A 14,595-nucleotide genomic window follows, 5' to 3' on the forward strand; every position below is an offset into this window, starting at 1 on the left:
GTTTTAATTGTTTTTTGTTGCAAAAGTGGTAATGGGTGTAATTAGTTTGAATGTCTTTGAAAAGTTGAATAATACCGAGAATGTTTGAAATATGGGGAATATCATTATTAAATATTTAATAACTAAGAACAATTTAAACCACGTTATAACGATGTTAAGTTATTTCATAAATGCACTGCTGTATGTTGAAAGGCTGACGCTTCACTGCTGATTGCTGACTTGAATTGTGTTAGAAGAAGGTAAAGTAGTGAGAATAGTTTAAAAAGTGGGAATGGTTTTAATAGTACGAATTACTTAGAAAAGTTGAATAATACGCAGAATGTTTGAAAATGTTGGCATGTTTTAATTGTTTTTTTGTTGAAAAAGTGGGAATGGGTGTAATTAGTTTGAATGTCTTTGTGAAGTTGAATAATACCGAGAATGTTTGAAAGATGTGGAATATTATGATTTAATATTTTTAGTTAATTTTAAGATGAAGCAGAATTTTAATGAAGAAGCAGTTAAAGGAGAGTGAATAAGTCTGAAAAGCAGGAAATGTGTCATATTGGGTAATCTCAATCAACTGACACAGACACATGCACTGTAAACCCGAACGTTCAAAGTAATTAAATAGATTAAGTTTTAGAACAAGTTCTACTAACTTAATTTTGTCAAGTTGGTGTAACATGTTCTTCCTTTTTGAGTATTGTTAACTAATATTTTTTGATTAAATGGAACTATTTTGTGTATAAGTAAGCATAACTTAAAAACATAACTTAAGTACAATGTAATAGAATTGAGTAATAACATACTAAGAATGATAAAGTCCTGTTATTTCTATTGTTTAAAATAGGGATGATTTAAAAATAAACTGAATTTATATAGCACATGTTAAAATACAATAAAATCTCAAAGTGCTTTACCAAATAAGTAAAATCGATCATAATAAATAAATTGCAATAGCAAATGGTCTGAAATGCATTAGACATTAGTGGAGGACAAAATGTTTTAATTTTATTTATTTTTTGCTTCATCAGTTTAATGTAGCCTATATATTCTTTTATTTTTATTTAAGCAGCTGCAGGGATAATTTTGTATGGAGAGTTAATCTCTGATTCAACCTGCGAAGCAGAAGGTGGCGCGCTAATTTGCGCCACTACATTGATTCCTTAGCCCCTCTTTGGAAAAACACAGAAGAAGAAAAGTTTGAACAAGCGCACAAGGCGGAAGCGCAGCAGACAGTAGGGTTGTAGAAACTACCCCCGCAGCAGCAATCAGGCTCACTGGACTTACTGTAAGTTTTGAATGTTAATATTCATTCGCTTTTACTACTTTTATACATTTTGTATGTGTTTGTCTCAGAGACGTAGACCTTCTCCAAGCCCCCGCCCTTCACTGGCTTATCATGGGAGTCTTGTAGGGATTGGCAACTTGTCAGATATAGGTTAGCTGCTAAAGAGCTAGCTAGCCACTTAGCGGCCACCAATAACGTTACCAGAGACTATTTAGAAGGACTTTGACGTTACACACTCCAGCAGCACAACTAGCGACCTAGCTACCACTAACCGACTCCCTGAAGAATTTGACGACGGATGAATCTAGTAATCACACGCTCATTCCCCGGCTTAAAGGTGGTGTTAAAAATTAGGTTGTTAGTAGAAGCACTAACAGACACCTGGTATGTTAGTAGAAGCACTAACAGACACCTCGTATGCGATAGTTAGTTTTTTGTTGCTGGAAACTTTCAATAGTGCACAAAAGAGCATAAACGCCTCAAACTGAGTTCCTACACTGCAAGTCCGCGCTCTCTGTGTAGCTTCTAGGGACGCTAGTTTTAAATTCTGTGTGAGCAGACTGTCTGAGACACGGAGATTGCTGTTAACAGAACGAGTCAACTGCCCGTGCCTGCCTACTGTTGCCTCGGTTTTAAAACAAACGACCCTGCTGGAGGCAAGCTGCTTTTCATGACAAAGATGAATAAAGTAAAAACCCTTAACAGTAAAGCTTTGGTTTGTAGTAATGGTATTATTGTTGATTAACCATGCACTAAGGTTCAAGTGTGGCTGCTTTTCTTTACAGTAATGTTAATTTTGCTTGATGGCTTTAGTAACTTGACACTTATGGGGATTAAATGAAAAGATCATTAACAGGGAACATTTATAAATGGAAGTATTTATAATTTGACACTCTTTGAATCTTTTAATTGTTCAGTTTCAGATCAGTTTATGCCTTTGCATCTTGCTGTTCCAGTTTCAAGAAGTTAAGGAAGATAACTGGAGATGTTATAACGATACCAGGTAATCCAATGAATGTGAATTCTTCTATCACCCCCCCTCCCCGCCCTCTAAATACCAATAACTTGAATTGTTGTTTTTTCTCAGACAAGGTTTTAGTGTGGTAACCCCAAATTATAACGCACTCCCAATACACACATCATTGTTTTTTCTACTTGCCTGTTTGATCAAAATAAAGTGTTTTGCTGTATTTAAGTCAACAAATAATGAATGTGTTCTGTTCACGAATACTACTAATCATATTTTACTTAACTTTGTATTTGCTTGCAAAAATTGTTGAAGAAGACTGAGAAGAAACTGACCCTCATTAGAAAGATGATGGAGACCACATTTCCCCCGCACGACAGACCATAGTGATGTCCTGCCCACCAGTGAACGACCTCATGGACCTCTGGCCTGCTCTTAAAATGGAGTCTGAGGTAATATGGATCAGCTCTCTCTTTTAAAGTGAAAATTGTGATTCTTACTCATTTGGCTGATATTTTTGCTTTATGAATGTGTGCAAGATTCTTCAAATTGAACTGTTTTTTTAATAAGTGTTGTTGCTGTATTCTCCTCTGGCTGTTATTTCTATGTAGTTGTACGCAGAGTTCCAGCGGATTACAAATCAGAACCTGCCCAACACTGCTAGTGCTGAGCTTGACCGCTATCTTCCTCGACTGATGACCTTATTCAGACGGAAGGCATCAAAAACTGGGAAGACAGCAGATGCTCTGGCTGAAATTTTAAAAATCCATGATGAACAGGTAAATAGATTTTTACACATTTCATAGGTTGAACCAGTAGAACATTGAACAGGTTCAATGATTGAAATGAGCTTTTGACTTTTGCAATTAGTCCACTTTGTTTGCCATTTGTCTGATTGCATTAAAGATGTTAACAGGTTATTTGTGGACATATGTTCTGTTTGGACTGTTTAAAATCAGCTTTATGTAAACTCTTCAGTATATGCACTCTGTTTTTATCTGAATAGGAAATCCATGACATACACACCAAGCGCACTACTGTTCTCCACGTCCTTCCTGTGTATCTGCGTGAGGACGTCTCTGGATGTTTAAGAACCTGCACAGTGAGTCTCCTTAAGTCACTAACAGATTCTGCTGTGTATTATCTAACCCGTAAATACTAACATTTTATTCAATGTTCAGTAAAACATTTTCTTGTAAATGTCCTTGGTTTCAGTCAGCACTTAGATTCTCTGGTATTTTGGCTGATTCATGTGTGCAGAACATGGATCTTATGTTTTTCAACTCTTACAATGAGACCCAGGTCTCTTTTGTAAAAGTGGTATTGGATTTCAATGGGACTTGGTTAAGGAAAGACAAATTATGTCATCTGTTCTGTTCCATGTGTTAGTTTGTGATTAGTATCTCTTTTTTCATTCATTCAGGATGAGTCTGATGAGCCAGAGCTTGATGGTGTTGCAGTGGGCCTCATTACTTTCATCGGTGACCATGACGCAAGTCCAGTTCACTACCACCCTGTGAGAATCACTGTCGTCATTGAAAGTGATGCCGTGGTCAGCCTTCCCAGACTTGGCGATGCCTTCCTGGTAATCTGTGGAGTGATCTATGCACTACACCTCAGCTATCCCAAAGCACTGACCAACACTTTTGAATTCACTCTAAAGATTTAACTTGATCTAGAAAGTGGTAAACTATCCCCGAGGTTGCAGACCCTCAAGAATGAATTAATGATGTAGAAACTCATCTGAAAAAAAGGCTGCAGGGTAAAGCATTATAAAAGGCTAGTTCAAAGTTATCTCCTTTTGTCTAAATAATGCCTCAAAAAGTTACTGCACTACTGCAGGTGTTCAGCCAATAGGCCCAAACTACTCAATATGCCTTTGTTCTTATTAATATAATGCAAAAGTAACGCTAATGTTTTGTATGTTTTAATGTTTTTCTTAACCATTGTGGGCTGCGCAAGATGACTCACATTTCCCTGTGCATTTGATATGGTTTGTAAAACATTTACATTTTAGAGTTTTAAGTGAAAATGTTCTTAAACTCTATTTTTTCTAAATTTCATCCAAATTGCTGCCCTGTCGCCTTACTCAGGAATTAGCAAGGAAGCCAAAAGCAGTGTTTTTTCTTTTATAGCTGTAACGAACGATAACTTCATTTTGGTATTATTGTTTTTTATTACTCCGATTATTTTCCTGACTATCTGATTAGTTGTCTGGTCAATATCAGAAATGTGTGATAAATATTTATTTCCTAGGGCCTTAAAGAAACATGCCTACCGTATTTTCCGGACTATAAGTCGCTCCGGAGTATAAGTCGCATCAGTCAAAAAATGCGTCATGAAGAGGAAAAAAACATATATAAATCGCACCGGACTATAAGTTGCATTTATTTAGAAATGTATTTCACAAAATCCAAAACTACACAATAGCACCCAGAACAACAGGCTGAATACGGTAGGTGTCCGGTATGTTAACGTAACACATTAACAGTTATTAAACTATACAATAGCACACAGAACAACTACCAGGGGGCGGGCGACGTAGCGAGCTAACTGCACCGTTGACAAGCTTCTCTCCAGCCGCACGTTGTTCAAGCACCCATGTGTGACTCGTTCCTCCAGCTCTGGCCATCTTGCTTTCAGCCCGCGATTAGCCGATTAGCTTTCTTTGTTTTCTTCATTGCATAAGAGTCACCTTTTCGCCAGTCCCTCACAAGTTTCTCCCTTGTTTCAAACTTTCTTTCTGCTGCTCGATTACCGTTTTCGGCTGCATATTTTACTACCTGCAGTTTATCTCTTTTCTCTTTCTCAGTTGTCTTTAGGAGCAGCATTCTAGTTGTCACAAGCATAGAGCCCTCTTGCGGCTGTAGATGGTAATGTGTTCAGTATGAATTAACATTTAAAAACATGTTAAATTATATATATTTTGATATACAAGTTGCACAAGTCACAGGACCAGCCAAAGTAGGAAAAAAAAGTGCGACTTATAGTCCGGAAAATACGGTACTTATTGGGATTTATTCACAGTATCCCCCAGAGTTAGATAAGTCCATACATACGCTTCTCATCTCTGTGCGTGTCGTATCTCTGTCTGACGCACCCATGCCTAGCTTAGCACAGATCCTGGAGGTATCTGGCTCCATCTATGCTCCTAATAAGTGACAAAATACGCCAACATTTTTCCTATTTACATGTTGTGATTTGTACAACATGTGCTAAGCTAGGCTAGCAGTGGGTGCCGGGACAGAGTTACAACACACACTGAGATGAGAAGGGTATTTATGGACTTCTCTAACTCTGGAGGATACGGTGAATAAGACAAAGTCCCATTAAGTCGGCGTGTTCGTTTAAGTGACCAGGAACACATTTGGAAGGATAGGATCAGAGAAATTTTGAGTTTTTCTTCTTAAAAATCTCTCAAATTTATTTATTTATTTAATATATATATATATAAAGTATATTTTAAAATTATTTTTTATTTTTAATTTATAAATGTTTTTCTATTTCATTTTAACATGTAACTGTTCAAAAGCAGACGTTCACGACTTTAAGATATATTAAGTTAGTTAAACTTAATGTAAGTGAGGCAATCGGTTGCCTAAAAATTTTTACGTTTTGAATCACATGTTTTTAAGTAAACAAACTCAACATATTTGACTAATGTGTACTTAAAACAATGACAAAACAAACTAATAAACATTGAGTTTTATTAACATAAAAATTGTGTGGTTGTGTACTTATTTTTTTAAGTTCTGTGAACTTATTCCTGTGGTTTGAAAACTCAAAACTGTAAGTCATAATAACTGAAAATAATTGAGTTCCCTTAACAGAAAACTAAGTCATATTAACTGCAAATATTTGAGTTGAGCTAAATGAGCACTTTTAATTTAACTGTTATCAAAAGGTACAAGTAGCAATTCAACCAACCTTTTAAGTTCGGAAAATTTTGACTTTTAAGTTAATCAACTTAAAAAAAGTGAGGCAACTGATTGCCTCACTTTTTTTGAGTTCTGGTAACTTATTCGGGTTTACAGTGTGTACAAATGCACACACACACACACACACACACACACACACAAGTACACACACACACACACACAGGAGTGGTGATGGTGCAGTGGATTTTAAAAATGCCTTTGGTGCGGGAGACCTGGGTTTGATTCCCACTGTGATACATCAACCAATGTGTCCCTGAGCAAGGCACTTAACCCTCTAGTTGCTCCAGAGGCGTGCTACATCTGACATATATAGCAATTGTAAGTCGCTTTTGAGAAAAGCATCAGCTAAATTACATATAATGTAATGCAACACTCACAGGCACTTACAAAAACACAAACAGGAGGATGGTAAGATAGGAAAAGGAGAGGAGGAAAGGAGGAGAGGAAGAAAGGAGGAGAGGAGTAGTGGCACACCTTTGTTAGTCTTTCTTCGAGCTCGGAAATCCTAACGTTTATCGCTTAATGTTTAATACACACAATCACAGACAAAGAGAGAGACACACACACACACAGACAGAGACACAGACATACACACAACCACACAGAGATATCCACACAACCACACACACAACTACACACTCACAACCACACAAACAGTCACACATAGTCATGTCACAGCAACAGCTTAACATGTCAGGAATCAGGTCACATGACCAACTGCAGTTAAAGTTGCCATGACTACTCTATTCAGAGAGTTCTAGTATGAATGGAAATTAAAAGTTGTATAAAACTCAGTTAATGAAAGAAGATTATCCATAAGCCCTAAGGAATAGTGCATTAGTATAGGAGAGGATGGAGGAGGAGACATGTAGGAGAGGGACAGAGGAAGGAGGAGTTACACACACACACACACACACACACAAACAGACAGACAGACAAGCACAGGAAGGGAAAAGAGAGGAAGAGGAGAGAAAGGAGGAGGAGAGGAGTAGAAAGAAGAGGAAGAAAGGAAAGCAGGTGCACACACACCAACAAACAGAGGAGAAGAATAGGAAGGGAAAGAAAAGGAGAAGAGAAGGGGAAAAGGACAAGAGGAGAGGTAGAGAAAGAAAGAGAGGAAGAGGGGAGGAAAAAGGAGAGGTGTTTTTTGTAAGCTCTTCCGTTCCATTCCGCTTTCCTGTCTCTTTCTCTCCTTCCTCTCTTGTGCCACTACCTTCCTCTCCTCCATCCCTCCTCTCTCTCTCTTTCTCTCATCTCCCTCCACCTCCTCTCTCTCTCTCCTTTCTCTCATCCATCTTCCTTCTCCCTATCTCTTTCTCTTTTCTCTCTCTCTCTCTCTCTCCCTCCCTCTCCCTCTGTCCTCTCCTTCTCCCCCTTCTCTTCCTCTTTCTTCTCCTCTCTCCTTCCTCTCCTTTCTCCTCTCTCCTCCATCTCCCCCCCTCTCTCTTTCTCTCTGTCTCCCATCTCCTTTCTCTCTCTCTCTCCTTCTCTCTACTGCTTCTCTCTCTCTCCTCTCTCTCCCTCCCTCCTTCCTCTCCCTCTCTCCTTCTCTCCATCCTTTCCTCCCTCTACTCTCTTTCTCTTTTCTCTCTCTCCTTCTCTCTATCTCTCCTTCTCCCTCTCTCTCCTTCCATCCTCCTCTCTGTCTCCTCTCTCTCTTTTTCTCTCTCTCCTTCTCTCCATCCATATTCCTCTCCCTTCCTCTCTCTTTCTCTTTCCTTTCTCCTCTCTCTCTCTTTTTCCTCTCTCTGTCCCTCTCCCTCCTCTTCTCCACCTCTCTCTCTCTCTCTCCTCTCCTCTCTCCCCTCCCTGTCTCTTTCTCCCTCTCCTCTCTCTCCATTCCTTCCTCCACTCCTCTGTCTCCTCTCTCCTTCTCCTTTCCTCTCTTTCCTCCTCTCTCCTTCTCCCTCCCTCCCCTCCTGTCTTTCTCCACTCCTCCATGTCTTCCTTCTCTTTCTCTCTCCCTGTCTTTCTCCTCTTCTCTCTTTCTCCTCCTCCACTCTGTGTGTTCATCTTTCTCCTTTCCTTCCTTCTGGGCTCTCTCCTCCTTCTTCCTCCCTCTCCCCCTCCTTCTTTCTCCATCCCTCCTCCCTCCCCCCCCCCCTCTCTTTCTCTTTCCTCTCCTCTTTCTTTCTCTCTTTTCCCTCCTTCTCTCTGTCTCCTCTCTCTCTCTCTCTTTTTCTCTCCTCTCCTTTCTCCAATCCGCCTCCTCTCCCTCCCTGTCTCTCGTTTCTCTCTTTCTTTCTCTCCTGTGTCTCTCTCTTTTCTCTCTCTCTGTCGGCCTTTCCTTCTCCTCCTCTCTCTGTCCTCCTCCTCCTTCTCCGCTCTGTCCTCTCTCTTTCTCTCTCTCTCTCTTTTTTCTCTCTCTCTCCTTCTCTCTCATCCTCTTCTCCCTCCCCCTCTCTGTCCTCTCTCCATCCCTCCTTCTCCTCCATCTCTCTCCTGTCTCTCTTCTTTTTTCTCTCTCTCTCCTTCTCTCTCGTCCTTCTCCCTCCCTCTCTCCCTGTCTCTCTCTTTTCTCTCTCTCCTTCTCTCTCATCGCCTGTTCTCCTCCCTCTCTCCCTGTCTCTTTCTCTTTTCTCTCTCTCTCCTTCTTTCTCCATCCCTCCTCCCTCCCCTCTTACTTTCTTTACTTATTGAACCATTTTCCACTTTTTCAACTATTCTTCAGCTTCAGTTAAAGGACTTCACAATGTTCTACATATTTTGTCATTTTCAGCTTTAAGGCCAACTTTTTAGCGATTTTCACTTTTCAACTATTCTCACTACTTCAACTTCTTCTTACGTTTCAGCTATTCAACCAGTTGCTTTTAGCTAGTTCAGTTATTCAGCATTCCAATTTTGGGCGGGGTGTCCGCGGGACGTGTTTCTGATTTATTGATTCCGTCTTCCGTACGTTTTTGGCTCTCTGTAACTTCTGCATGACTTTCACCTATTTAAACCATTCCACTTTTCAAATGTTTCAGCTCTTTCAGCTAATGATGGGACTTCTTCAACTTTTTTTTTCTACTATTTATACTTTTTCAAATATTAGGCTTTTAACCTTTTTTTAACATTAAAAGTCAATGAGGGCAGCCTTCAAATCCTTCAAATCCTCTTCTGCTTCAAAATGTATCTCCTCCTACATTCTTCCACCTACACGGACGTGATTCAAAATTTAAAATGTTCACAAAATATTCAGCTATTCGGGGTCTACTTTTCAGGTTGATATCTTTTACAGTTTTTGTGAAAAGCCTTTTTAAGTTTAGTAATCTTTTCAGGATTTTTTTTACCGATTAAACAGGGTGTGTATTGCATTTGCTAGAGTGGATGACATCACAGCTAGAGGGTGAAGCTTCGAAAAAATTATCTTAGTTCCTTGTCTGTAAACTGCTCTCACGCCCACAATATCTACTTGTCATACACAATTTATACATCAAAACGTAGGTATTTTTGTCTAGTTTCAGAAAATCTGCTCAGTCATGCGATACGTCCCATACTTTTGCGCTCAGCGAGCTTCAAAATGACGGATCAACAAATTTCTGTCCATCCCGCTCCAATGATGAAAGCGTCCATATTTTCCAGCGAGAGCAGAACGAACCACTTTTTTAAATCGCTGATATGCCCACATTTTTACATTTATCCATATAAATTTTACACCGATACGTTCACAAAGGCCTTGTGTCTCTAACGGTCAAGTCGCTGTTTCGATAGCATGTACTGTTGTGGATTTATTAAGGATTGTTTGAAGGGTTCTCTCACACTGTCTCTCACTAATCAGGTGTGGGGATGAATGATCAAAGAGATGCTTTATAAATACTAAAGGAAAGGTGTTTGTCTGTTCTGAAGATGGCGCAGTGGTTATGGCACATGGCTAGGGTGTGGGGGGCCCGGGTTCAAATCCCACTGTGGCATATCAATCAGTGTGTCCCTGGCTAAGGTGTTATTTGACTTTTCAACTACTCTCACTACTTAAACTTACTTTTACGGTTTTAAGCTATTCATCCAGTTTAGCTTTAGCAATTCAGCTATTCATGTTTTATTTTGCAAACACACACATGCACACACGCAAACACACACACACACATATACACACACACAGACACACAAACAGACACATAAACACACACACACACAAACACACACACACAAAGACAGACACACATGCAAACACACACACAAACACACACACACAACACACACACACTACTCAAAAACACACACACACACTCCCACCCCCCCCACCCCACACACACACACACACAAACACACACTCCCCACACACACACACACCGCCGGCTCGTCGTACACACACCACACTCTTCTCTCTTCTCATCTCTTCTCTTCTGCTCTCCTTTCTTCTCTCTTTCTCTCCCTCTCTCTTTCCTCTTTCTTCTTGTTCAGCCCCATTCTTTTCACCTAATATATTTCACATCTCATCTCAGCTAGATTGATGCTTTTTCGTTCTATGCAGTATATATCTGATAATAATGAAAATATTTCTTCTGCTCTCAGTGTCTGAAGTGCTGGCGTGTACTACAGGAGACATATTAAGAGCAGGTGCTATCGTTATCAGATCAAAGAGATGTTTATAAACATTGCCCAGGCCCTTAGTAACCATGACAACACTTTCACAGACAGTCTACTGATTACTCCAGGCTTGCTGTAGGAGTCAACTAACTAGACTAACTGTGATCATCAGTCTATATCATTTGCGTTCCACTTCTGTCTGTCTGTCTGAAAATCTGGGGAAAATCTGCTCAGTTTTGTGATACGCCTTTTACTTTTGGCTGGTTGAGCTTCCAAATGACAAGATGTCCAAATCTTTCTCCATTGGCTCCAATGTTAAAACTCGTGGATATTTCCCAGCGAAACACTGAACGAACCACTTTTTTAAATCGCTGACATGCCCACATTTTTATTTTTATCCATATAAATTTTATACCGATACGTTCACAAAGGCCTTGTGTCTCTAACGGTCAAGTCGCTGTTTTGATAGCATGTACTGTTGTGGATTTATTAAGGATTGTTTGAAGGGTTCTCTCACACTGTCTCTCACTAATCAGGTGTGGGGATTAATGGTCCAAGAGATGCTTTATAAATACTAAAGGAACAATGTTTGTCTGTTCTGAAGATGGCGCAGTGGTTATGGCACATGGCTAGGGTGTGGGTGGCCCGGGTTCAAATCCCACTGTGGCATATCAATCAGTGTGTCCCTGGCTAAGGTGTTATTTGACTTTTCAACTACTCTCACTACTTCAACTTATTTTTACGGTTTTAAGCTATTCATCCAGTTTAGCTTTAGCAATTCAGCTATTCATGTTTTATTTTGCAAACACACACATGCACACACGCAAAACACACACACACACACACATATACACACACAAAAACAGACACATAAACACACACACACACACACACACACAAACACACACACAAAGACAGACACACATGCAAACACACACACAACAACACACACACACACACACACACTACTCAAACACACACTCCTTTTTTCTCTCCATTCCTCCATCCTCTCTCTCTGTCTCTCTCTCTCTCTTTTTCTCTCTCTCCCTTCCTCTCTCATCCCGCTCTCTCTCTCCCTCCCTCCTCCCTCCCCTCTCTCTCTCCTTTCTTTTTCTCTCTCTCTCCTTCTTTCTCCATCCTTCTTCTCCCTCCCTCTCTATCTCTCTGTTTCTCTTTTCTTTCTCTCTCTCTCCCCCTGTTTCTCTCTCTTTTCTCTCTCCATCCCTCCTTCTCCCTCTCTCTCTGCCCTCTCTCCATCCCTCCCTCTCTCTCTCTGTCTCTCTCTTTCTCTCTCTCTCCTTTCTCCATCCCGCCTTCTCCCTCCCTCTCTATCTCTCTGTTTCTCTTTTCTTTCTCTCTCTCCCTGTTTCTTTCTCTTTTCTCTCTCTCTGTCCTCTCTCCATCCCTCCTTCTCCCTCCCTCTCTCTGTTCTCTCTCCATCCCTCCTTCTCCCTCCATCTCTCTCTCTCTCTGTCTCTCTCTCTCTTTTTCTCTCTCCTCTTCTCTCTCATCCCGCCTCTCCCTGTCTCTCTTTTCTCTCTCTCTTCTTCTTTCTCCATCCTCCCTCCCTCCCTCTCTTACTTTCTTTAACTTATTGAACCAATTTCAATTTTTTTCAACTATTCTTCAGCTTCAGCTAAAGACTTCCCAATGTTCTACATATTTTGTCATTTTTCAGCTTTTAAAGCCAACAATTTAGCGTCAACTTTGAACTTTTTAACGATTTCCACTTTTTCAACTATTCTCTCTACTTCAACTTCTTCTTAAAGATTTCAGCTATTCAACCAGTTAGCTTTAGCAGTTCAGCTATTCAGCATTCCCACGCATTTTCCGCAGGAAATGCATTTTCTAGTTAAGTTTCCTATTGATTTATCATAGAACTTGAAGTTAATGACTGAATGCATGGTGATGAGACCTATCATTCAATCTACATTTTATAGCGTCAGTTTCCTTCATCGTATGAAACTGCTCACCTGGACATGAACCTGAGCTCGGCTGATTAAGATTAGTGTCTCCTGTCCATCTTTCTTTTGCAAAACTTGAATAATACCACTGCTTACCTCTTATTGAATCTTTGGGTGCAGACTTAATTGAAGAGCCTCGTATAAACAGGGTGTGATGTTTAGGGAAACCAAAGAATACAGGCGCCATCATTTCTGCCGAAGACTCAAAAGGGGCAACAAAGCTTTCATTGAGGACTGGCTAGATCCCTTCTGCATTCAGAAAGAAAACAAAAAGGGCATACACCATAAATAATTATAACTGACAAAAATAATGAGACAAGAAATTAAAGTAACAAGAAATTAAGTGCAAAACAAGTTTCCCTGTGTTGCAGTGTAGCTGAATGTTTTTCAACAATTTGATTTACGGTAAAACACATACCAAATATTTCCAGCCAAGGTTTGATTCAATCTTCAGCATGCTTTTCCTGCCATTGTCTTGAAACTGTTTCACCTGTCACTCTCATTTGATGCTGTTTACAAAAACAAAACAGCAATATTGTAAAGGGACAAAGGAAAATGAATTTAATGAAAAAAAAAAAAAAAAAAAAAAAGATTATGACCTGAAATCTCACCATTTCCTGAGAGTCACAGGTCCTTTGAGTATCCTTATGGTTTCTGCTCAAATTCAGTGTCTGAAAAGGGCAGGAACAAAACAAACCTTTTTAATCATAATAAAGACAAAATAAGATTTAGAGACAACAGAGAAATGTGTAAAATATCTTCTAGAATCTGTTTACTTTACTAACCTTGAAAGAGACTCTCGGGTCTTAGCTGTGTCACCACCCTTAAACCTTAAACACATGCATCAGAAAACCACTGCAACAAAATCTCAGATGTCCTTCACTGACATTTTTATTGTCTTGAACATATTTTGACCTCCACACACTTGCTGCTAGTCAAATATATTGCTTTAAACAAATAAAGGCAAAACAAGCATCTAAAGCTTCTCCTGGCATTATGAAAAAAGAAAGCCAAAACTGCTTAAGCTCTAAAAACTGCTTAACACTGCTTAAGCACTAAAGTCAACTAACAAATGTATATTAACCATTTTCAGGAAAACATGAATTACATTAATTTCCTGAATTCTTTTAGCATAAACAGAAAAATGACTGCCTCAATGAATAAATGACAAGAAATGCAATAGCATCATTTTTAAAGTATGACTTTACATAAGTAATCAATCACACATGCACATAAGCTTGTGACATCAATTTTGCAGAACCTTACAGCTACAAAATGCTATAATAACAGTTAAAGTCAAGTAATGTTTGTAACAGACAGTGCTGTTTAAATTTCAATGTTAACAGTTCAGTTCAACACTTAACTTGTTTGCCAATTAGGGCAATACAAAATTCAAATAGTTTAAACTGTGGTATAGAATATAGAATATCCCAGAAACATCAAGAGTACAGTTCTCAATAACAATCCCTAGTTAGAGGGATTGTTTAAAAATCTAAGATCAAAACCTCTGAAAAGCATGCCTGCGATAACAGAAATCAGGTAAGAGTACTCAATATCAGCTGGGATAACTGAAAACAAACACAGTAGTTCCCAGTCAAGGTACAGTTAAGCTGACTGTAACGATCTGTTCAAAATGTCTTTAAACGGTCTCGCCCTCCGTGATCAGAGAGATGCGGTGATGGGTGAGTACTCTTGGGTTCACATGCAGTGTCTTCTTCTTAGTTTTTTCAACTTTGGTTCCCTTCTCTGGGTTAATGTTGAAGAAACACCTTGATAAACACAATAATCCACAATAAAACACTATACAACGAAAAAGAAAAGGGAAAGGTGAGGGAAAAGTAAAAAATTACCTCTGAAGGAATTCAAGTGTGGAGCCAAGTTCCAGTGGATAGTGGATGTTCAGGCAGTAGTAGCTACCAAGCATCAGACAGATTGCAGAGATGA

General features: G+C 39.5%; 1 long non-coding RNA gene across 1 annotated transcript; it reads right to left on the reverse strand.

Annotated features, from left to right (window-relative positions):
• Positions 1–12,860: 12,860 nt before the first annotated feature.
• Positions 12,861–14,052, reverse strand: LOC120543582. Its single transcript, XR_005636370.1, has 4 exons — positions 13,437–14,052; positions 13,263–13,322; positions 13,070–13,160; positions 12,861–12,900 (listed from the first exon to the last, which is right to left on the reverse strand). It is a non-coding gene; the product is annotated as an uncharacterized LOC120543582 (long non-coding RNA).
• Positions 14,053–14,595: the final 543 nt, after the last annotated feature.

This window comes from Perca fluviatilis, chromosome 16 (genome assembly GCF_010015445.1).
Source record: "Perca fluviatilis chromosome 16, GENO_Pfluv_1.0, whole genome shotgun sequence".
NCBI lineage: Eukaryota > Metazoa > Chordata > Actinopteri > Perciformes > Percidae > Perca > Perca fluviatilis.